The sequence below is a fragment of the Microcaecilia unicolor genome, chromosome 6, assembly GCF_901765095.1.
Source record: "Microcaecilia unicolor chromosome 6, aMicUni1.1, whole genome shotgun sequence".
Lineage (NCBI taxonomy): Eukaryota > Metazoa > Chordata > Amphibia > Gymnophiona > Siphonopidae > Microcaecilia > Microcaecilia unicolor.
The window spans coordinates 164,039,249-164,064,739 of NC_044036.1; positions in this window are offsets into that span (position 1 = coordinate 164,039,249).

Below are 25,491 nucleotides of genomic sequence, written 5' to 3' on the forward strand. Positions count from 1 at the left end.
TTATTGCATTTGTATCCCACATTTTCCCACCTCTTTGCAGGCTCAATGTGGCTTACAATACATCATGGATAGTGAAAATATATTAGAAAATAGACAATTAGTGTTACAGAAGGATCTTGGGTAACATGATAATGATAGAACATGATAGTAGTATAACAAGCAGGAATTCTAAGACAGTTCTGAATATATGTGGAGAAGTTGAGTATGTTCACATTGGTTGATCTTTGTGGTATGCCTTATTAAAGAGATGGGTCTTCAGCAATTTGCGGAAGTTCGTTAATTTGTAAATCGTTTTTAGGTTGCGCGGCAATGCGTTCCATAACTGTGTGCTCAAGTAGGTAAAGTTTGACGCGTGCATTAGTTTGTATTTTAGACCTTTGCAGTTAGGGAAGTGCAGATTAAGGAATGTGCGGGATGATCTTTTGGCATTCCTAGGTGGTAAGTCAATCAGATCTGACATGTAGGCTGGTGCATCTCCGTGAATGATTTTATGGACTAGGGAGCATATTTTGAACGTGATGCGTTCTTTAAGTGGGAGCCAGTGTAGTTTTTCTCGTAGGGGTTTCGCACTTTCATATTTGTTTTACAGAATATGAGTCTAGCTGCAGTGTTCTGGGCTGTCTGAAGTTTCTTAATTATTTGCTCTTTACAGCCAGCGTAGAGTGCGTTACAGTAGTCCAGATGACTGAGCACCAATGATTGTACCAGGTTATGGAAAACAGTCCTTGGGAAGAAAGGTCTTACTCTTTTTAATTTCCACATTGAGTGGAACATCTTTTTGGTTGTGTTTTTCGCGTGGCTTTCGAGTGTTAGGTGTCGATCGATGGTAACTCCAAGGATTCTTAGGGTGTCCGAAATTGGAAGGTTCAGATTAGGTGTGTTAATGGCGGTGAATTTGTTCTTGTTATGTTGAGAGGCATTGGGTTTTTTCTGCATTAAGTTTCAGCTGATCTCAGTGAAGGTCTGTTGTTGTCTACAATGTCTTTCACAAGCAAAATTTAATGCATAATATATGGCATCTTAGAGGGTTTAGGTGGATAGCAGAAGAGATGCAGGCAGGAATTTGTTGGGTTTTGTTGAAGGGGTGAATGGAAATATGAGGGACGGGAGAAAAAGGTTTTATGGGTATTGTACTAGTTTTATTTGTAACTTGATTTGATCTTGCAATTGATGAAATGGTAATCAAGTGATAATAAATAAATAAAGTGTAATGCCAGAGAAATGGAATTTTGGCCATTCCAGGGCAATTTTTTAAATGGAAAATTCCACTTTGAATGATAATTTGTTTACTGTTTTCCTCTACCCTTCCTGTCCTGTGAACATGCTTTTGAAGTTCCACTCTGGTGATGCTAATGCAAGTTCTACTCTGTCTGCTGATATTAATGCAAGTTCCACTCCGTGTGGTGCTATTAATGCAAATTCCACTCTGATAACGATTATTCATCTTCCACTCCTTCTGCTGAAACTAATACAAGTTCCACTCTATCTGATGATGCTGTTCTTGACCAGTTTATTCTTGTCTGCATGAGAAATACAAAAACACGACTCTCTGTGATGGCCAATCCGCTTTAATACAATTCTTTGAGCAGAGAATTAATTTGAAGCAAGGAATCTACAAAGTCTTCCATTTCAACTACTCTTTCACACAGAATCCTCCAATAGAGTAGTTTTGAACTGTGAGGTAGAGAAAAAAAAAATACCCAGAGAAACATTTGCTTTGGCACCAAGGGGTCCTCAGATTTTTCCATTTGGAACAATGATAAATGACTTAAGCCTGATCATTTTTCTGAAACCCAATTTTTTTTCTTGTTTGACATTTATTTACAGTTTCTATAAACACTAACACCTATAAAGCAGGGGTTGCCGTTTGATTGCTTGGTGGGCAGGCCGGCCTTAAATACATAAATTATGAGCACCCGGTTAATGAGTGACATGATGGACAAGCAGTTTTATTTACCATTGGCATAAGCCTTCATATAAAATTAGAGGCGTAAGAAAGCCAGGTTTTGTGAATGCACAAAGTCGTACCTATTCATGGTCTGACGTTAAAAAGAAGGAAAAAAAAAAGAGACTTGACATAAGACTGTGGCCCATGTGTAATTTCATTGCCTGGAGCAAGGTTAGGGGAAAGCTGCTCCATCTGGCAAATTCTCTTTGACTGGCACATAGTTAAACAATGATGCAGTTTGACAAATTTCAATCCTGGTTTATGAAAAAATAACATAAACACAATAGTCACTCTGAGTAGATTGTCCACCTGTGCAAGCGGCCATGAAGTGTTAAGAAAATGCTGTTGGTAATGAATAAAGATGCTGTACATCGTTGGATTAGGTCTTTCTAAATGTAAATCACTGTCAGATAAAGCACTTGTGTTTACCCCTAGCATTAATATTTTGATCAGTGTGTTTAAGGGAATTAGCTTCTTAATGCAGATCTTCTCATTTAGACCTTCACACCCATAGCTTCAGCCAAGTCTTCTACCATCAGTTGTGTCAACATGTCATAAATCCTCAGCTGCTCCAGCTCCTATTTTAAACAAAGCTTTGTTATAGAGTTAGAAGGCGTGTTTCCTCTATGTTTTATTTTTGGCAGACCGTGTGTTATTTTCTGGAGAACCTGACATGTTAATGTCCTATTAGCCATCTTTGATATTCTTACTGACAAGAAAAGCAGCAGCGATCAAATAACATTTTTTTTTCTCGTTGTGAGATTCTAAAAGACATGAGAACTGATAAGCCCTTGTCACCAGGAGGCTTGCTAGTAACACAGGGATTCATTTTCAAAGGGTGTATGTACCTAATTTGGCCTCTTTAAATTTTACTAGGGCTGAGGGGCCCTTTTACAAAGCTTCGGTAAGCCCAATGCTGGCTTACCGCATGCTATCCACAGCTACCCCAACACAGCCGCTGGTGGTAATTCTGGCTCGTGTGCACCACTTCTGGCACACCGGGAATTTTTTTGTACCATGGTGCTAACCTGGCGGTAATCGGGCATTGCCCTACACTGCCCGGTTACCATCAGGTTACCACAGGAGCCCTTACAGCCACCTCAGTGGGTGGCAGTAAGTGTTCCTTGCTGCATGGCCATGCGGTATGAGTTATCTTACTGTATGGCCATTTTGGGGGGGCATTTTACCTGCTACAGTAAGAAGGGCCCTGATGTGCGGGAAAAACTGCCCCTGCTGCTACCTCAGGGCCCTTTTTCCCACAGCTTAGTAAAAGGACCACTGAGTGTTTAAATTTATGATCCAAATTTTACTAAATCGCTAAGTTTAAGAGCCTAGAAAGTAAGTAGCAACATGGGTGGATTTAGGGCAGACGAAATATACTGTGCATCCTACAGTACTACTACTACTACTACTATAAATCACTTTACTGCCACAAAGCTGCTGTGAGAGTTTGCAGCAGCCATTTTCAGGACGCTGGCACTAGAAGCAGGAGTAAGGGAGATTTGCTGCTGGCCCCATCACCCCACTGGACAACCAGGAAGGTCAGGTAGGCCCGGGGGGACTTATCTTGACTGGGAGTGGGAAGAAGGGGTGTTGATCTGTTGGAAGAGATTATGAGAGAGACTATTGGGCTCATTTTCAAAAGAGAAGGGCACCCATTTTTCGACACAAATTGGGAGATGGGCGTCCTTCTCCCAGGGTCGCCCAAATTGGCATAATCGAAAACCGATTTTGGGCGCCCTCAACTGCTTTCTGTCACGGGGATGACCAAAGTTCACAGGGGGGGGGGGGTGTCAGAAGCATAGCAAAGGCGGGACTGGGGCATGCTTAACACATGGGCTTCCTCAGCCGATAATGGGAAAAAGAAGGGCGTCCCTGACGAACACTTGGCCGACTTTACTTGGTCCTTTTTTTTTTACGACCAAGCCACAAAAATGTGCCCTAAATGACCAGATGACCACCGGAGGGAATCAAGTATGACCTCCCCCTACTCCCCCAGTGGTCACTAACCTCCTCTCACCCTAAAATAAAATGTTAAAATATTTTTGCCACCTTCAAATATCATACCCAGCTCCATGACAGCAGTATGCAGGTCCCTGGAGCAGTTTTAGTGGGTACTGCAGTGCATTTCAGGCAGGTGGACCTAGGCCCATCCCCCCCTACCTGTTAAACTTGTGGTGGTAAATGTGAGCCCTCCAAAACCCACCACAAACCCACTGTACCCACATCTAGGTGCCCCCCTTCATCCCTAAGGGCTATGGTAGTGGTGTACAGTTGTGGGGAGTGGGTTTTGGGGGGCACACAAGGTAATGGAGCTATGCACCTGGGAGCAATTTCTAAAGTCCACTGCAGTGCCCCTTAGGGTGCCCAGTTGGTGTCCTGACATGTCAGGGGGACCAGCGCACTACAAATGCTGGCTCCTTCCACGACCAAATGGCTTGGATGTGGCTGTTTCTGAGATGGGTGTTCTCGGGTTCCATTATCGTCGAAAATTGGGGACGACCATCTGTAAGGTCAACCTAAATGTTGAGATTTGGGCGTCCCCAACTGTATTATCAAAAGGAAAGATGGCCCCCCCCCCCCCCCATCTTGTTTCGATAATACGGGTTTTCCTGCCCCTTCATGGGGACGTCCTGCAAGAATGCCCTCAGGAAACCTTGGGCACCCCGTTCGATTATGCCCCTCCACGTACTTCAAGGGGGTGGAAGGGGGCCTATGGACCTTGCTGGGGGGTGTGAAATGAGGAGCAGAGGGAAATGCCTCATTTTTAATGCGAGTCCTGGTTGAATATCTACCATGACAAGCATAAACTCTGACGGCCAGCTCAACCAGATCTAGCCCCCGATTTTCAGTGCTGGTGCCCAGACGTGGCCTGGCACAGAATATCTGTGGCTAACCTAGCCCATGGTGGTCAGCGTTTAAAAAATATGTGTGTCCATACTCCTCCCTAACTCTTCCCTTGAAAACGCCTCCTGTAAAAGTAGGTGCTGGCTTGTACATTACATACTTTTAGGCATGACCTAATTTTGTAAGAACCAATTTATGTGCCTAACTCAGCATTATAGGTGCAAAAATTACCCTCAGAACAGGATTTATTGTACACAATGCTCGTTAACACATGTTAGTAAATCTAGCCAAATTCTGTTGTTCTGTGTTCCATCTGTAAGTATATTTACAGCATATTCTTATGTGTATTCATCTTCCTCTGGTTTACTTAAACTTGTCATCACTACTATAATCCCTCAGCTATTTCTAGCTTCAGGTTATTTCCCTGCTATTGTCCATTATTACATTTTAATGTTGTTTTAGTCTTTTTTTTTGTTATGTTTCCTATCACTCATGCTTTTCATTCTCTTAAAACAAACAGAAATCTTCACTCAGTTCCTTTGCCTTTCAAACGTTCTGTGTTACAGGTGTGCTCATAGGAAGGACAATTTTAAGAGCCATTAGGCTACTCCTCTATACCACAAAGAAAAGGGTCACTAGTGTAGTGCCTCAAGGGTCTGTATTGGACCTGTACTGTTGGACATATTCATATATGATCTAGAGATAAGACTGACGAGTGAGGTGATCAAATTTGCCAGCAATGACACAAAATTATTCAAAGTCATTAAGATGGTTGAGGATTTACAAAAGGAGCTCGTGAGAGTAGGAGAATGGGTATCTAAATGGTAGATGAGTATGGACAAGTGCAAAAATTATGTAACAGTTTACCTGTTGATATGAGGTCAATTAAACGCCTGAGGCTAAAACAGGAAATTCAATATCGGGCCATGTGCAGTCTTCAGCACTGAGGGCCAGATGTACTAAACTTAACGAGCCATTAACGAGCAAGTAGTAAACTCTGGCATGCACTACAGTCTTTTTTATGACGGTAGCAGCTAACGAAAACGGAATGCAGATGAGCAAATTATGTAGAAACCCTATTGTAATGAGATGCACTAACCTTTTCCGATTGCCTTAACGCTGGAAAATCTAACGAGAGGTCTGTACCTCTCGTTAGGGCTGCGCAGGATTGAAAAACTGCTACAAAAGTAAAAAAAACAAAAAATTGGGGGGAAAAAGTCAAGTGCTCGTCAGTGCAATAATAAAAACGTCTAAAAAGCCGACTAGCACATGCCCAGTTAAGTCAATATTCAGGCTTTTACAAAGGCGCACCAAAAAGTAGCCTGCACTACTGTGGGTGCATGTATTGGACGTGTACTGGACCATTTCTCTACCATGTCTGGAAAAAAGGAGGGGGGTTGGGCCAGGAAATGGATGTATGGCAAAATTAAACCCAGCACACGTCTATTTACGGCCTAAGCCTTAACACCATCCATTGACTTAGCAGTAAGGGCTCATGCGTTGCCCGTGTGGTAAGTGCATGCCAACTCCCGATTACTTCCAGGAATGTCCCCGCAGTAGAAAATAGAAAATTATTTTCTACCGTGAGTTTTTGGTGCACACCAAAATTCAGAATTACCACCAGGCACATGGGGCAGTAATGCCAATTTCACATGTGCTGTATGCGCGTAGGCCTTTACACGCCTTTGTAAAAGGGCCCCAAAGATAGGACAGCTATTTATACCAGTGGCGTAGCTATGTGGAGCCACAGGGGCCTGGGCCCCCGTATATTTGGCCCTGGACCCCCCTGCGGACAACGCTCTCGACCCCCCCCCCCTCCCACCGCAAACCGCCGTGCAGGACATCAGACTCAGAAACAGAACGAAGCCTTGCATCAGAAGAAGAGGATCTCGGCTGGCGGGTGTTGTGGTCCCCCGCCAACAAAAGTAGGCGATGGCGGTGGCGGGGGAGGGTTGGCGGCGGGGAGGGGGTCGAGAGGGTCGTCGGCAGTGGGGGTCAAAGTTGTTGTTGTTGGTGGTGGTGGCAGCGGGGGGGGTCAGCAATGGTGGGGGGGGGGGTCGGCAATGGCGGGGGGTTCAGCGGTGCCGGGGGGGGCTAAAATGTGCCCCCTCACCTTGGGCTCTGGACCTCCCTCCTGCCAAAGTCTGGCTACGCCCCTGATTTATACAGTCTAATTTATGCGCTAAACATGGCCAGTTAGCTCTGAATATTGGGAGCTAACCGGACTCTGCCCCTGAAACACTCCCAGAAGGCTCCCAACATAGCCGGCTTCCACTTCGTCGCTGACCGGTTATGTGCTGCTGAAAATGACCGGATAGCCGCATACAAGCGAGTTAACTGGTTGGCAGTCATTGCTGGATGGTTAACTCACTTTGAATATTGGTTGGCTAGTTTTTAAGAAATCCCTCAAAACATTTTTTATTTCAGCAACCCTTTATTCTTTTTTTCCAGATGGATGACAGTAACTGCACTTGGAAGTTAAACTGAAGTGTCTTTAATATCATTTGATGGTGTTTTATGTTTTGTCTGTTTATTTTTTATCCTCCTACAATTTGTAAGATAGAGCAGGTTATACATTTTTTTAAATAAAAAGGTCAATATTCAACATCTCTATTTGGAGGCCAACCAGTCATTTTCAGCAGCACTTAACCAGTTAGCGCCAAACTCAACACCGGTAATTTTAGGGGTGTTCCGGGGGGGGGGCAGAGTCAGAACTTGGCCAGTTAAGTGCTAAATATCGCACTTAAGGCTTCTTTTATTAAGTGGCAGTAAAAGGGGCCCTGCAGAGGCGTCGGTACATGGGTTTTCCATGTGCCAAGGCCCCCTTTTACTGCCACCAGAAAAACACTTTTTCTTAAAAGGAAGGAAATGAAAATGTAGGCGGTAAGGGCTCTCACGATAGCCGGCGGTAACCGGGCAGCGATTACCGGTGGGGATGCCCCCAGCGCTAGCAAATACAAACATATTTTCTAGCACCGGGAATGGCATGCAGTAGGGGTTAGAACTACCGGCAGGCTTCCCTGGGAGTCCAGTGGTAGAGCTGAATCGCCACGCAGCAAACCCATGTTAGGCTTGCCATGTTTCATAAAAGAGCCCCTTAACCAGCTGTGCATTAGCTGGCTCTGCAAACCCAGAAATTCGATGCCAGTGCTCGGACATGGCCTGGCATTGAATTTCTTTTTTTTTTTTTTCCTTTATTTATAAATTTACAGTTTAGATTTTACAAGTAAAATACTTGTCGAGAAAAACAGACTAGGCATATTTCAGAAAAGGCAAATCAAATTATACAAGAAAATACTTTTTCATGTCTTCTTTAGACCACAAAAAAACTTGGGGAGGAGTTTACAATTCGTTCAGGAGAAAACATTAAGAAGAAACAAAAAAATTCAAGTAAATATAGTTTAACACACTTAACAACAGACCTTTTTACAATTCAAAAACTCAAGCTCAGATATCAAGCTACTCCCAACTTTTTTGAATTAACAAAAACTCTTAATTGTTCTGGATTGAAGAAGATATATTTCAGCCCTAAATATTTTATTACACATTTACAGGAATAATTGAGGTAAAAAGAAGCTCCTATTGCTAGGGGCTCTTTTCTAATGACCTGGCATTGAATTTCCATGTTTAATGCTGGCGGTGATCAGCAAAATGCTGATTGCGGCCAGAAGACTATCAGGCCCTAAATAAATAAATAAAATGATGCGCATAGGGAAAAATAATCCCAACTGCAGGTTCAATATACTGGGATCTGAATTAAAAGTCATCACACAAGAGAAAGATACTGGACTCAGGATAATACCTCAAAAATTTCAGCCCAGTTTGCAGTGGCTGTTAAAAAAATCTAATAGAATGTTGTGCATTGTCCAAAAATGGAAAGCAGAATAACTCTGAGAATATCATTATGTCTTTGTATAGGTCCTTTGCACCTGCAGTTCTGGCTGCCCCATCTCAAAAAGGATATAGTACAACTGGAAAAAGTTTAGAAAAAGGCAACAAAAATGATAAAGGGGATGTAACACTTCCCTTATGAAGAGAGTCTAAACAGGTTTGGCCTTTTCAACTTGAGGAAAAGATGAATGAGAGGAGATATGAAAGAAGTTTATAAAATTATGAGTGGAGTGGAAACGTTAAATAGGGAACAGTTGTTTAAACCTGTCAAACAACACAAATGCAGAAGGATGCTCCATGAAACTAATGGTCAACAGACTGAAAAAAAAATCATAAAAAGATTTTTCTTAATGCAGTGCATAATTAATCAATGGAATCTATTTCCAGGAGATGTGGTCAAAGCAACCAACATAGCAGGATTCAAAAGGATTGGACAATTTCCTGGAGAAAAAGTCCATAATTCTTTATTCTTTAATTCATTTGCTCTACCGCTTTAACTAAAATGTAGAACCAAGTGGTTTACAAAATTAAATCAGCATAAAAATTAGAAAAAAGAAAAGAACTACAGGGGAAGCAGGACCGAAAATTGATGGACAGAAATGAACAACTCATAACATCTGAAAGGACAGGAAACATAGGAGTCCTTTTACTAAGTCGTGGCAAAAAGTGGCTTGCGGTAGTGTAGGCGTGCACAGAAATATTTCTCAGAACACGTACCAAAAATGCCTTTTTCTTTTCCTGAAAATGGACGTGTGGCAAAATCAAGATTGCCGCGTGTCCATTTTGGGGGTCTGTCCTTACTGCCAGCCATAGACCTAGTGGTAAGGAATCTGCGCAGTAACGACCTATGTGCATCAGATGCCACTTGGGGTGCATCTTCTACGCATGTCCAACGTCAGGATGACTCACATAGAAACAGAATCCTAGGCTTTCACATAAGCTGCAGCAACACGCTGGCCTGGAGACCGGCTGAAGAGGACTTCGGCTGGCGGGGATTGGGGACCCCCGCCAGCACAGGTACCCGATGGCGGTGGTGGGAAGGGGGGTCCAAAGGGTCAGCGGGGGCCAGGGCCAATTCTGGGGAGGCCCAGGCCCCCGTGGCCCAAATATCTACGCCCCTGATATATGGTGCCTTAAAAATCAGTACTGTAAAACCACACTGTTAGCATGATTCTATAATCTATGCCTAAAGTTAGTAGATTATAGATTATAGATTAGTAGTTTATAGAATATACTTACGCACTGTTCTTGTGATTAAAATTTAGGTCACCTAAAACCAGGCCTAAATACCTGCACCTAAGTTAGGCGCAGATCAGGCATATTTTATAATAGTGCGCATAGTTTTTTGAATGTACCCACAACCTGTCCATTCCATGCTCATGGCTATGCCCCCTTTTTGACTGTGCGCATTAGAATTTACATGCACCATGTTATAGAATACACCTAGAAAGTTGTGTACATTAATTCTAAGTAAAGCCAATTAGCGCCAATAATTGCTTGTTAAGAATTAATTATCAGTGCTTATTGGCTTGTTAATCAATTAAATTGTACATGCAATTTGACCATGCAGCCAAATTAGCATGCAAGTTAACGCGCCATATATAGAATTTGGGGGGATTATGCATTTACCTGGTTTCTCCACCTGAAGAAAAAGGGACTGGGTAATATTTCCCTCAGGAAAGAACAACAAAACCTATGTGAATTCAACTGTCTTAAAATCTCTCACATATCTCTTATCTGTGATCTGCTCTCACTGTCAGATTTCACAGAACTCCCCCTGGCTCCATGATAATTCCCTCCTTAGAATACCCCTCTCCCTTTTCCCAAGCAACAGTTGTTATGGAGAAGAGAAAAGATATATTCCTTGGTCAGCACACTGTTATCCCACAAACAGGCCTTATGAAATGCTCCAAATCAAAGTGCCAGTCTGAACAACTCACATACCCATGTCCTATTTAAAAAAAAAAAAAAAAAAAAGCAATTTAAATGGCCAGGAGCTTCTCCTGGCTGTTGACAGGGCCGCTGAGAGACTGGGCTGGGCCCGGGGCAAGGTGGCCCGTGGGGCCCTGCCCCACAAGGTCACCGCTCCCCCTCCACCCCCCCCCCCCCGAGGTCACTGCCGCTGCTCCCCCTCCATCCCCCCTCCCCAAGGTCGCCGCCGCTCCCCCCTCCACCCGCCCCCCTCTGTCCGCCACCGGACTGGGCCCCCTGCATTGAAATCACAGTGCCTCTCACCTCCGTGTGAAAGTACTGCAGGCAGCAGGGCAGCAGATCACCTCCCTTCGGCCCTCCTTCCCTCCTTGCGTCCCGCCCTCGTGGAAGTTACATCAGACGAGGGCGGGACACAGGGAGGGAAGGAGGCCCAAAGGGAGGCGACCTGCTGCTGCCTACAGCGCTTTCACAGGGAGGTGAGAGACGCTGTGATTTCAATGCAGAGGGTCCGGCCCGGTGGCAGACAGTCGATGACGGAGGGCGGGTGGGACTGTGGCGCTGGGCCCAGGGAATTTTGTCCCCCTGCCCCCCTCTCGGTGGCTATGGCCGTTGAAATGATATATCTGGGGCTATTCAGGGATAGTCAGTGGCACATGACCCTGCTAAATATCCCTGCTAACCAGCTAGGTTAGGGGCAAGGCAGGGGCAGAGAGTAGGCGGAGTGTCTACTTAGCCAGATAGTGGCAATATTCAGTCCACTAACCAGCTAAATTACCACATACAGTCAAATCCAACGAGTCGTATTTATGGGAATCATGTTTGCTGTATCTAATTCTTCCCGAGGGATACATTTCCCAAGGGATACATTTCGTAGCCTAATACAATCAATGGTTCTTAGCCATTTAGACTACTGCAATGGAATCTATGCGGGATGTAAAGAACAAATCATAAAGAAATTTCAGACCGCTCAAAACACGGCAGCCAGGCTCACATTTGGAAAAACGCGATTCGAAAGCGCCAAACCACTGAGAAAAATTGCACTGGCTCCCAATCAAAGAACGTATTGCTTTCAAAATCTGCACCCTGGTTCATAAAATCATCTACGGCGAAGTCCCGGGATACATGACAGACCTCATAGACCTACCAACCAGAAACACAACAAGATCAGCACGAACATACCTAAATCTCCACTACCCAAACTGCAAAGGACTCAAATACAAATCAACTTATGCATCCAGCTTTTCCTACTGTTACACATGAACCTTATTCTACCACTACATCACTTTGTAATTGTTCATACCGGAACTGGTGATCGCCATTACGGTACTATGTAAGCCACATTGAGCCTGCAAATAGGTGGGAAAATGTGGGATACAAACGTAACAAATAAAATAAAAATAAATAAATAAAATAATCATTGTGCTAACTAGAGGTTAAGTAATCTGAGGTCACACTATCACCAACCATCTCCAAATTGCACTTAAATTAAACCTGCTATCCTAGCTATGTGCATATAGATTTTTCTATGTCATGATTATCTGTAAGCATTTAATCTGACCACCTCCCGCAGCTGTCAGTCTTAACATGACTTATCCACCCTGCCTAAGCTCTCCCTCTGATGAAGAATTATGCCAATATACACAAAGTGAAGCACCTTTCCTGCAAAGTGTATTCTTAAATAATGAGACATTTAGAATAAAATGCTGGAACTAGAAGAAAGTAGAGAAAACAGGTCGATATTTTTATGGGAGTAAGATCAGCTTACAAAATAAAACATTTTCACTACATTCAAGTTCTGATAGATGAATGGAACACCGGAGGAGCTGACTCTAGGGTCCTTCTAACAAGCCACGGGAAAGGAGGTCCTGTGCTAGAGGCCAAGGCCGTTTTTCCCAAACACCAGGGCTGCTGAGAGGGGGGGGCAGGGGGGACAAAATTCCACGGGCCCAGGCCTCCAAGGGGGACTCGACGCCTCAGTCCCCGGTCTCACCCGTCGACAGCCCCCCTCTGTCCACCACCGGGCCAGGTCCCCTGCATTCAAATCACAGTGCCTCATCTCCGTGTGAAACCGCAGCAGTGGCAGATCGCCTCCCTTCGGGCCTTCCCTCCCTGTGTCCCACCCTCGCAGAAACAGGAAGTTACATCAGATGAGGGTGGGACACAGGGAGGGAAGGCCCGAAGGGAGGCGATCTGTCGCTGCTGCGCTTTCATACGGAGGTGAGGCGCTGTGATTTGAATGTAGGGGGCCCGGCCCGGTGGCGGATGGAGGGGGGCTGTCGACGGGGCTGGGGGTGGGCGGGTGGAGACTGGGGACTGCGGCGTGGCGGCGGCAACCTCGGGGGTGGCCTTGCCCCAGGCCCGGGCCAGTCTCTCGGCAGCCCTGCCATACACCAGGGCTGTTTCTTATGCAGCCAGCAAAGGCACCCCCCCCCCCCAAAAAAAAAATCATCATGTGGTGAGATAACTCTTACTGCATGGTCATGTGGCAGGAAGCACTTATTGCCACCCACTCTTATGTTAACCTAGTGCCTTGCAGCAATGCCTGATTACTGTCAGATTATCACTGTGCAAGCCATTTCCAGGAGTGATCTCACCCCCCTAAAGTAGTGCATGCTAGGGGCTGGACTACTGCTGGTGACCAGGTACCATCTCTGTCCCTAGAGGACTTATAATCATGGGTTTTGTACCTGAGGCAATGGAGGGGTAAGTGACTTACCCAGGGTCCCAAGGAGCTGCAGTGGGAATTGAACCCAGGGTGCTGGGATCAAAGTCTGCTGCACTAACCATCAGGGCCGCCGAGAGAGGGGGACAGGGGGGACCAAAGTCCCCGGGCCCGGGCCTCCGAGGGGGCCCGGCGCCGCCACTGTCCGGCCCACCCGCTCTCCGTCGCTCCCACAACTAACCTGAAGCGCCTTCATCTTCGACACAAGCAGCAGCAGCAGGGCAGGCCACTCCTTCCTTCCGTGTCCCGCCCTCGCCTGATGTAACGTCCATGAGAGCGGGGCAGGGAAGGAAGGAGAGGTCTGCCCTGCTGCTGCTGCTTGCGTCGAAGATGAAGGCGCTTCAGGTTAGTTCAGAGGGCCCGGCACTGGCAGCGGGTGGAGGGGGGCCCGGCGACTTTGGGTGGGGGGGGGCGCAACGCGACGTGACCTCGGGGGGGGGGGGGGGGGGCGGGAGCGGCCTTGTCCCGGGCCCGGCCCTGGCTCTCGGCAGCCCTGCTAACCATTAGGCCACTCCTCCACTCCAAAAGTTAGTTACACAGGCATAGATTGGGCATATATCAGATCTGCATGCAACTACTTATTTTTGTCAATTTAGTGCTTGTTAACTATTGATTTTTTACTGTCTAATTAGCTAATTAGTTTCTGCATGAATCTAGGATCTGCGCCCAAATTTGAGCAACCTATATAGACCCTGTGGCATCCATTTATGACATTCCTGCTTATCCAGTGCTGCAGGATGAGCAGGAAACCCACAGAAAAACAGTTTTCAAAGGCAATCCACCATACCAAAAAAAGACGCAACACGAGTGCTACTTCTTGCTAGGTTACATTCCGAAAGATGACCGCATTTACTTTCAAACAAATACTCAAAGGAATACATATTTTCTATTAAGAAAGTTATAAATAAATCAATCAGACTTCCAGCCCTCAACAATAAAGTGGCTGTCTGAGCATACCAATTTTCTTCTTTCCAGCTCGTTATAATCATGATAATTCAGCATCAATGTTGTATATTTTTCTAAGTGATTAGGTTGTTACTGGAATTGGCACAACTAAGGAGCGGAGCAGATGATTAGCAATTATTGAAATGTTTACTGAATCTTACATAACTGACCCCAATAGTATTAGGTATCCACTTACTTTAAATCACATAATACAAAGCTTAGTCTACCCTTAGGTAATTCCTTTTATTTTTTATTTTGAGTTCAACAACTACTCTAAGATGTCTTGAGGGCTTTTATTAGGATATCAGGGTTCATATAATTATGATTGTTATTATTATAACAGGTTTCCATTTTTTTCTACATATTTTGAAATAAACATACAACTTTGGAAGTGCAAGAGACAGGCAGTGTATAATTCATGTTTACACTTCTTCAGCTGATGCACTTAAAACTACAATTAAATCTGTAAAGTGATCTGCTGTCAGCTTTCCTTGGAGTGCATTTGCAGCATTTTACAGAAATCTTTGAATGATCAATTGATATAGAGGGGCATAATCGAACGGGGTGCCCAAGTTTTCCTGAGGACTTCCTCGCAGGACGTCACGGCGAAGGGGTGGGGAAACCCGTATTATTGAAACAAGATGGGCGGCCATCTTTCGTTTTGATAATACAGTTGGGGACGCCCAAATCTCAACATTTAGGTCGAGCTTAGAGATGGTCATCCTTAGAGATGGTTGTCCCCGGTTTTCGGCGATAATGGAAACCGAGGACGCCCATCTCAGAAACGACCAAATCCAAGCCATTTGGTCATGGGAGGAGCCAGCATTCATAGTGCACTGGTACCCCTCATATGCCAGGATACCAACCGGGCACTCTAGGGGGCACTGCAGTGGATTTCACAAATTGCTCCCAGGTGCATGGCTCCCTTTCCTTGGGTGCTGAGCCGCCCCCCAAAAAACCCCAAACCCACTCCCCACAACTGTAAAACACTACCATAGCCCTAAGGGGTGAAGGGGGCACCTACATGTGGGTACAGTGGGTTTCTGGTGGGTTTTGAAGGGCTCACATTTACCACCACAAGTGTAATGGATGGGGGAATGGGCCTGGGTCCACCTGCCTGAAGTGCACTGCACCCACTAAAACTGCTCCAGGGACCTGCATACTGCTGTCAGGAAGCTGGGTATGACATTTGAGGCTGGCATAGAGGCTGTAAAAAATATATTTTTAAAGTTGTTTTTTAGGGTGGGAGGGGGTTAGTGACCACTGGGGGAGTAAGGGGAAGTCATTCCCGATTCCCTCCGGTGGTCATCTGGTCAGTTCAGGCACCTTTTTGAGGCTTGGTCATAAGAAAAAATGGACCAAGTAAAGTCGGCCAAGTGCTCGTCAGGGACACCCTTCTTTTTTCCATTATCGGTCGAGGAAGCCCATGTGTTAAGCACACCCCAGTCCTGCCTTCGCTATGCTTCCAACACGCCCCCATGAACTTTGGTCGTACCTGCGATGGAAAGTAGTTGAGGGCACCCAAAATCGGCTTTCGATTATGCCGATTTGGGCGACCCTGGGAGAAGGATGCCCATCTTGCAATTTGTGTCGAAAGATGGGTGCCCTTCTCTTTCGAAAATAAGCCTGATAGTATTGTAGTACAATTTTTTGTTGTTTAAAGCACCTTGCTCTGAATTGGTCTAGATTTACCAGCTGAGTCGGCTTTTGCCCCAGCACATGCTTGGAGCTTATTTCCCTTGAAATAGAAAACAAACAGGACTGCAAGTCTCAGTATGCAAGGTTGAAAAACAATGACTAGTTTATTCAGATGTTTGTCTACTAAAATGCAAAACATTTTCTCAAGGCAAACACACAAAAAAAAACCCCTAAAAACTGCTGGTGGCTTTGCATATTTAATATGCAAAGCTCCTTCTACAAAAAATTTCACAATAGGAGGTAGTCTTCTGATAAACGTTCACATATTGGAATAATTTTATAAGAGATTTTTTTTTTGCACATAAGCTCTGTTTTATGTATATAAAAGACCTCATGAAATTACCCCAAGGGTAGGGTGAGATTCAGTAAATGATGCCCTAAGATAGGCACCAGAATGATCTCAACTAAGCTAGTATTCTATAAAGGATGCTCCGCATCAGGGGCGTAGCCAGACCTTAGCGGGAGGGGGGACCAGAGCCTGAGGTGAGGGGCACTGTTTAGCCACCTCCCCCCGCCACTGACCCCCCTCGCTGCCGCTGACCCCCTCCACTTTAGACCCCCCGCCACAACCACAACCCCCCCGCCGCCGCCACTTTGGACCGCCGCTGCAACTGCAACCCCCCCCCCCCCCCGCCGCCGCCGCCACCACCTGCCCGCCTCCTGCCCCTCCGCCGAATCAGGTACCTTATTTGCTGGCAGGGGTCCCCAATTCCTGCCAGCCGAAGAGTTTTCTTCAGCGCCGGTCGACTCCGGCGCCTTCATTTTGGGATCATCTGTTTCTGACGCCTTACGTCATACACAGGGCTACAAGCACAGTGCAGGATGTAAGGCGTCAGAAACAGATGATCCCACAACGAAGGCGCTGGAGTTGACCGGCGCTGAAGAAAACTCTTCGGCTGGAGGGGGTTTGGGGAGCCCCCCCCTCCAGAAAACAAGGTACCTGATGCGGCGGCAGAGTGGGGCGGGCAGCGACGGCAGGGGTTATCAAATGTAGAGGGGGCCAGGGTGTAATCTGTGGGGGTCCCATGCCCCAGTGGCCCCACGTAGCTACGCCCCTGCTCCACATAGAATGACTTTCACAGAATCCTAGTTTGCATGCATCTTCCCCTGGATTCTATATATCGTGCTGAGCTTTCCATGTGGAAATGAAAGCATATTCCATAACAATGTACATAACTAAAGGGGTCCTTTTACCAAGCTGTGGTAAAAGGGACCCTGCGCTTGTGGCGGAGGCCATTTTTTTGCTGTGTGCTGAGGCCCTTTTTACCGCAGCGGGTAAATAGACAAAAAAAAATGAATGATCATGCGGTAAGATTTCACCTCCTGAGTGGCCATGCAGGAGAAAGCACTTACTGCCACCCACTGAGGTGGTGGAAAGGGCTCCCATGGTAACTGACTAGCACATGGCGCTGCCCGATTACCACTGGGTTAGAGCCTGCAGAAATATTTTCTGCTAGAGCAGAAAATGCCACATGCTGGGGGTGTAAATACCACAGGCGCCCATGTTGGGCTGGCGGTAGCTCCAGATTGGCACATGGGAAGCCCAGGGTGGGCTTTCCACAGCTTTGTCAAAGGGCCCCTTAATTAGTTAACAAACTAATCAGTGCTGATAATTTGATGTTAACAAGCAATTATCAGCCCTAATTGGCATTCATTAGAATGTACACGCACTACTGTAAGTGTATTCTGTAAGGTGGTGTGCATAAATTCTAAGCTGCATAGTTGAAAAGTGGGTGGACATGGAATGGGCAGGTCATGGACGTTTGCACATTGTTATAGAATACACTTGTTCCGTTCCTAATTTAGGTGTCAGGATTTACACCAGGTTTTAGTTGGAGTAATTGACCGTGTCTAAATTTAGTCGGCGTAATCTGTATACCATGTGAAAATGTAACTCTATTCTATAAAATTTAGGCATACTTTATAGAATACATCTAGCCATATTTTTTCCACATGGAATTTTCAGGCGCCATATATAGAATCTAGCCCCTTGAGCCTAACTTTGGGCATGAGCAGTTATGCCTGCTGATAGTTGATGTAGATGCTGGCAACCAGGGGCATAGCTACATGGGGCCATGAGGGCATGGGCTCCCATAGATTTGGCCCTGGCCCCCCGCCAACCCCTTTGACCCCCCTCCTGCTGCCAACCCTCCCCTGCCGCAGCCGCTGCCATTGGGTACCTTTGCTGGCGGGGGTCCAGAACCCCCACCAGCCGAAGTCCTGCAGGACGTCAGACTAGAACAAAGAGGACCTTGGCTCGGCTGGCGGGGGTTGAGGTCCCCCGCCAGCAAAGGTAGGCGACGGCGGGTTGGCAGCAGGAGGGGGGGGTCAAGAGGGTCAACAGCAGGGGGGTCCAGGGGTGAATCTATGGGGGCCCAGGCCCCCGTGGCCCCATGCTGGCTACACCACTGAACTCAATTGGCTTAATAAGCTAATGAGCACTGATAACAGCACTTAGCAAGTAATAATGAGCACTAATTGGCACTGATTAGAATTTAGGCGCACATCTTGTTAAGCGTATTCTGTATTGATGTGCACTGAACTTCTAATGTGTGTAGGCAAGAAGGGGCATTGGTTATGGGTGGGGAAATGGGCATTTCATTGGTGTTCCAAAATGTACGCACCTACTTATAGAATATGGTCCAGGGCCCCTAAATCTGTGCGCCGGGATTTATACCACATTTTCATTGGTGTAAATGGATGCGTGTAGATTTAGGCACTGAAATATCAACTAAGCATCCTATATAATAATCTGTACCTCCAACGTTCCATGGCTGTCTGGGTTCGTAACATCTCCTGACGTCAGCCAGCCTCCAGCGTTCCATTCCCCCTCACTGTCCCGCCCTCGCGTCGACGTAATGACGTCAGAGGGCGGAACAGTAAGAGGGAAGGGAACGCTGGAGGTGAGCTGACATCAGGAGGGATGTTACGAACGGAAGCCAGCCTTAGCCAGCCAAAGAACATTCAGGTACAAATCGAGGGGAGGAGAGAATCGCGGGACATCGAGGGGAGGGAGGAAGGAAGGGAAGGGAAGGGGAGGAGAGGGGAGGAAGGGAGGGCAGGGCAGAGGAGAATTGATGGACATGGATGGGATGGGAGAACAGTAGAGGAGAGAATCGCGGGACACGGATGGGAGGGCAGGGAAGAGGAGAATTGCTGGACATGGAGGGGAGGGGAGGGGAAGGGAGGGAAGAATTGCTGGACATGGAGGGGAGGGCAGGGGAGAGAGAAAAAAAGCTTACATGACAGCCTTCCTAGGGCCTGTTTCATTGTTCAGGAAATGGGCATGGTTCCACTAGTATTCTATAATTGGCACCTAAATCTTTGTGATGATGATAGAATATGCTTAGTCTGCACTGTTTCCGCATCAATTTTTTAGGCACCATATATAGAATTTCCCCCTATGTGCTGTACGTTTTTTATTCTTAAGAGTTTTTATGGACAGACTGACAGGCACATTATTTTAATTTTTTAATCCAAACAGTTATAATGATTGTTTTTAATAATAGATTACAATAAATAAATAAGTGGAGTATAAATGAATAAACCTAAACCTATTGAATCCTGGTAAACTCCTCTGGCAATGGATTCCAGTGCTGAACTATGCATTGAGTGAAAAAGACCCATTAGAGGAAAGGCTACGGCTCTGCTCTGCTCCACTTAACTACTTCCAACCTCTTCTTCTTGTGCCTTTCCTTGTGCTAATGCCCACTGGCATTGGTTACGCACTTATCTGCCCATTTCTCTGAAGCTGAGAATGTGCTTGACTTGTGTGACACACCGGTGCCGTAAACCTCCCTCTCTCGCACAGGCAGCAGAGCTTAGGCACTTCTCACCCCAAGCTGCATGACCTGGTGTCAGTGCAGTCAGGAAGTCCACTGCTTCTCCTGTGGTGATCACAAGAAAGATCATTAGTCACAAAATCCTGGACCAGTTTTCACATATTTTTATTTATTTAGATTTTGCTCACACCTTTTTCAGTACTAGCTTAAGGTGAGTTACATTCAGGTACACTGGATATTTCTCTGTCCCAGGAGGGCTCACAATCTAAGTTTGTACCTGAGGCAATGGAGGGTTAAGTGACTTGCCCAAGATCACAAGGAGAAGTAGTGGGATTTGAACCAGCCACCTCTGGATTGCAAGACCAGTGTTCTAACAACTAGGCCACTCCTCCACATAGCTATGTCTAGCAGGCAAACCATGGTGTAATTCTATAACTGGGTGACATATGTTAGACACCGTGACGGCACGTACTGAGCACCAATTCTATAACAGCAGCTGTGTGCACAGATGCCATTATACAATACAGATATAAACCCGCTTTTATGCACATAAAGTTACACACACTCACTTATGTCAAGTCAGTTGCAGTCAATCGCCTAAGTGCTACACATCACGCACGTAACTTACAGCACAGGGGTCAGAAATGCTTCCTGCTTGCTCTCTCCTTGGCCTCTTATTGCATTCCTCAGGCAGCCAGTTCTAGGCTCAGAATATTACATTAGCCCAACAGGAAATTTCATAGAGGGGCATAATGGAACAGAAACGCCTATCTCCATGGGCGTTAATCTCCGAGAACGGGTCCGTGAAGGGGCGGGGCGGATCGTATTTTTTAAAAGAAAAAGACGCCCATGTTTTATTCGTCAAGGTGTGAGCTGGGCGATTTTGCTTTTCAGCGATAATGGAAAATGAAATCGCCCAGCTCAAAAACGAATAAATCCAAGGCATTTGTTCGTGGGAGGGGCCAGGATTCATAGTGCACTGGTCCCCCTCACATGGCAGGACACCAACCGGGCACCCTAGGGGGCACTTTTACAAAAAACAAATAAAAGGTAAAAGAGCTCCCAGGTGCATAGCACCCTTCCCTTGGGTGTTGAGCCCCCCAAATCCCCCTCAAAACCCACTGCCCACAAGTCTACATCATTACTATAGCCCTAAGAGGTGAAGGGGGGCACCTACATGTGGGTACAGTGGGTTTGGGGGGGGTTGGACGACTAATAGCATTAAGCAGCACAATTGTAACAGGTAGGGGGGGGGATGGGCCTGGGTCCACCTGCCTGACGTCCACTGCACCCCCTAACAACTGCTCCAGGGACCTGCATACTGCTGCTTGGGAGGAGGGTATGACATTTGAGGGTGAAAGTAAAAAGTTGTGAAACATCATTTGTTGTGGTGGGAGGGGGTTAGTGACCACTGGGGGAGTCAGGGGAGGTCATCCCCGACTCCCTCTGGGGGTCATCTGGTAATTTAGGGCACTTTTGGGGGCCTTATTCGTAAAAAAACAGGGTCCAGGAAAAGTGTCCTAAATTCTAGCTCAAAACTGTTCCATTATCGGCGAAGGGCGCCCATCTCTGTTCGCCCGATAACCACGCCCCAGTTCCTCCTTCGACACGCCTTCGACACGCCCCCGTCCACTTTGTCCGCATCCGCGACGGAGTGCAGTTGAAAGCGACCCAAATTCGGCTTTTGATTATACCGCGTTATTCGTTTTTGTGAGATAAACGCCCATCTCCCGATTTAGGTCGGAACTTGGGCGTTATTCTCGTTCGATTATAAGCAGGATGGAGGGGCATAATGGAACAGAAACGCCTATCTCCATGGGCGTTAATCTCCGAGAACGGGTCCGTGAAGGGGCGGGGCGGATCGTATTTTTTAAAAGAAAAAGACGCCCATGTTTTATTCGTCAAGGTGTGAGCTGGGCGATTTTGCTTTTCAGCGATAATGGAAAATGAAATCGCCCAGCTCAAAAACGAATAAATCCAAGGCATTTGTTCGTGGGAGGGGCCAGGATTCATAGTGCACTGGTCCCCCTCACATGGCAGGACACCAACCGGGCACCCTAGGGGGCACTTTTACAAAAAACAAATAAAAGGTAAAAGAGCTCCCAGGTGCATAGCACCCTTCCCTTGGGTGTTGAGCCCCCCAAATCCCCCTCAAAACCCACTGCCCACAAGTCTACATCATTACTATAGCCCTAAGAGGTGAAGGGGGGCACCTACATGTGGGTACAGTGGGTTTGGGGGGGGTTGGACGACTAATAGCATTAAGCAGCACAATTGTAACAGGTAGGGGGGGGGATGGGCCTGGGTCCACCTGCCTGACGTCCACTGCACCCCCTAACAACTGCTCCAGGGACCTGCATACTGCTGCTTGGGAGGAGGGTATGACATTTGAGGGTGAAAGTAAAAAGTTGTGAAACATCATTTGTTGTGGTGGGAGGGGGTTAGTGACCACTGGGGGAGTCAGGGGAGGTCATCCCCGACTCCCTCTGGGGGTCATCTGGTAATTTAGGGCACTTTTGGGGGCCTTATTCGTAAAAAAACAGGGTCCAGGAAAAGTGTCCTAAATTCTAGCTCAAAACTGTTCCATTATCGGCGAAGGGCGCCCATCTCTGTTCGCCCGATAACCACGCCCCAGTTCCTCCTTCGACACGCCTTCGACACGCCCCCGTCCACTTTGTCCGCATCCGCGACGGAGTGCAGTTGAAAGCGACCCAAATTCGGCTTTTGATTATACCGCGTTATTCGTTTTTGTGAGATAAACGCCCATCTCCCGATTTAGGTCGGAACTTGGGCGTTATTCTCGTTCGATTATAAGCAGGATAGTGTCCTAGTATAGTATAAGGTTGGATGAAAATGCAAGCATTTCCGAAAAGGCAAAACGTAATCAGAAAGGAGTCACAGTCTTCCTTCTCTTCAGCTAGCAAATTGCATGCTGGCCTATTATGTGTGAATTTAGTAGACTGGTAAACCATCGGGACCAATAATGCCCAGCAGAGGGTTGTTAAATGACAAATGAATCATCATTATCTCTTGGCATATGACAAACACGCTATAATACCAAGTTAGTACAGGCAACATGCTTTTTATTAAACAGTTTCAATTAGGCCATCAAGGAAGAAGAACATTTGAGTGAACTCAAGCATAATACTTTAGCTCTTGCCAAAGTAGATTCCAAATGTTTTTTGTGCCTCATTTTTTTGTAACCACTATTTAAAGATCGCTTTGAATGACCATCAAGTACATCTTAGCTATCTTTTTATTTACTTGTCTGGTAAAATCCAATCCTTCATCAGACCAAATAGTCAAAGAGATGGAAAATTTAAACCTTTCCAATTCCTGAAGTAAAGTTTCTCCCAACAGCTGTCTTGCTTTATGAAAGCATGAAGTCAGTGCATCCAATCTTATACTATCAATCAGAGCGGCTGACATTTCCTGCAAACTGTGTCCACAAGACAAACGGGGAAAATGAACCTAAAAGAAACAACAAATTGCCAAAAAGCAGATGGAATTATATGCTCTTGTTTATATTTGGCTGTTCAAATGAGCCTGGACTAAATGCTTTCTCCGTCAGAATTATGGTGCTGAGCAGTCATTTGCACCCCAGCTAAAAACACCTGACACTGGTATTAAGAAATATTGGGTTTAATTGCAGTCCATTAAAATGTGGAAATGTCTTCAATGCAGGATTAATGATTTAAGTGAACAAAAGGCTTTTAGAGGGCCTACTTTTTTTTAGGCCTTCTTTTCCAGATGCATATGTGCTCTCCCATTTGTACACACGCTTGCTGAACTTGTGCAAGGGAGGCCAGCAACATGGATCTCATCTCAGGATTTTGAGTAAGAAGCAGTTAAAAAGAACTTGTGAGAGCACTTGTGTACACCCAAAGGAAATTAAGGAGCCATTTTACTGAAATTTAACCATCTCTCTGACCTCATGTGCAACTTTCTTTAAATCAGTCACCTTACTTTCTAACTCTTCTTACTCTCTTACCTATCTATATCTTAAAGCTTCGCTTTACCCCTCACTATCAATTAAAATGTTCTATTACGTACTGTGTTGACATTGTAAGTAGTATACTATCAGGCTTATTTTTGAAAGAGAAGGACGCCCATCTTTTGACACAAATCGCAAGATAGGCGTTCTTCTCAATGAGTCGCCCAAATCAGCATAATCGGAAGCCGATTTTGGGCGTCCTCAACTGCTTTCCATCACAGGGATGACCAAAGTTCACGGGGCGTGTCGGAGGCATAGCAAAGGCGGGACTGAGGTGTGCCTTACACATGGGCGTCCGCGACCGATAATGGAAAAAAGAAGGGCGTCCCTGACAAATACTTGGACGACTTTACTTGGTCCTTTTTTTCTTAAAACCAAGTCACAAAAATGTGCCCTAAACGACCATATGAGCACCGGAGGGAATCGGGGATGACCTCCCATTACTCTCCCAGTGGTCACTAACCCCCTCCCACCCTCAAAAAAAGTTTTAAAAATATTTTTCCAGCCTCTATGCCAGCCTCAAATATCATACTCAGGTCCATTGCAGCAGTATGCAGGTCCCTGGAGCAGTGGGTACAGTGCACTTCAGGCAGGTGGACCCAGGCCCATCCCCACCTACCTGTTCACTTGTGGTGGTAAATGTGAGCCCTTCAAAACCCACCATAAACTCACTGTACCCACATGTAGATTCCCCCCTTCATCCATAAGGGCTATGGTAGTGGTGTAGAGTTGTGGGGAGTGGCTTTTTGGGGGGGGGTTGGGGGGCTCAGCACCCATGGTAAGGGAGTTATGTACCTGGAAGCAATTTGTGAAGTCCACTGGAGTGCCCCCTAGGGTGCCCAGTTGGTGTCTTGGCATGTCAGGGGGACCAGCGCACTATGAATGCTGGCTCCTCCCATGACCAAATGGCTTGGATTTGGTAATTTCTGAGATGGGTGTCCTCAGATTCCATTATCGCCCAAAATCGGGGACAATCATCTCTAAGGACAACCATCTCCAAGGTCAACCTAAATTTCGTGATTTGGGCATCTCCGACCGTATTATCAAAATGAAAGATGGACGCCCATCTTGTTTCGATAATACGGGCTTCCCCGCCCCTTCACCGGACGAGGACGTCCTCAGGAAAACTTGGGCGCCCCTTTTGATTACGCTTCTACACGCCATACCTTGTATATTTTTACTGCTGTAATTGCCTATTGCTCATGTTTGATCTATTCTTACTGTACACCACCTTGGGTGAATTCCTTCAAAAAGGCAGTAAATAAATTCTAATAAATAAATAAAATGCACTAGGAAATGGGCTTAGCTTGTTTTAATTTGGGACTTTCCTGTGTGTTAAACCCATTTCTAATGCTGCAATTATCTTTTTATTCTGGTCATGTGTTAATTTTCATCTGAACAAAGTTAACTTGAGAGCACTTACTGTCTCCTCTTTATTAAGCACCAGGGACCCAATATTCAGCCAGTGGCAGGCAGTGTGTTTGCTGTCTGCTGCTAGTGTTAAACCCAGATATTCAATGCCAGGGGCCCTTTTACTAAGCTGCGGTAGGCGCTATGCATGTGCAGCATGCGCCCAGATGAGGCTACCAGCAGGCCAGTGCACCCTCCTGGCAATAATTTCTGATTTGGCGCACGCCCATAACACGTGGATGAATTATTTATTTATTTCCTCCTATGCACAACAGTTCCAGCGGTAATCGGCACTTGGCGCCCGCTGACCAGTCACCACGAG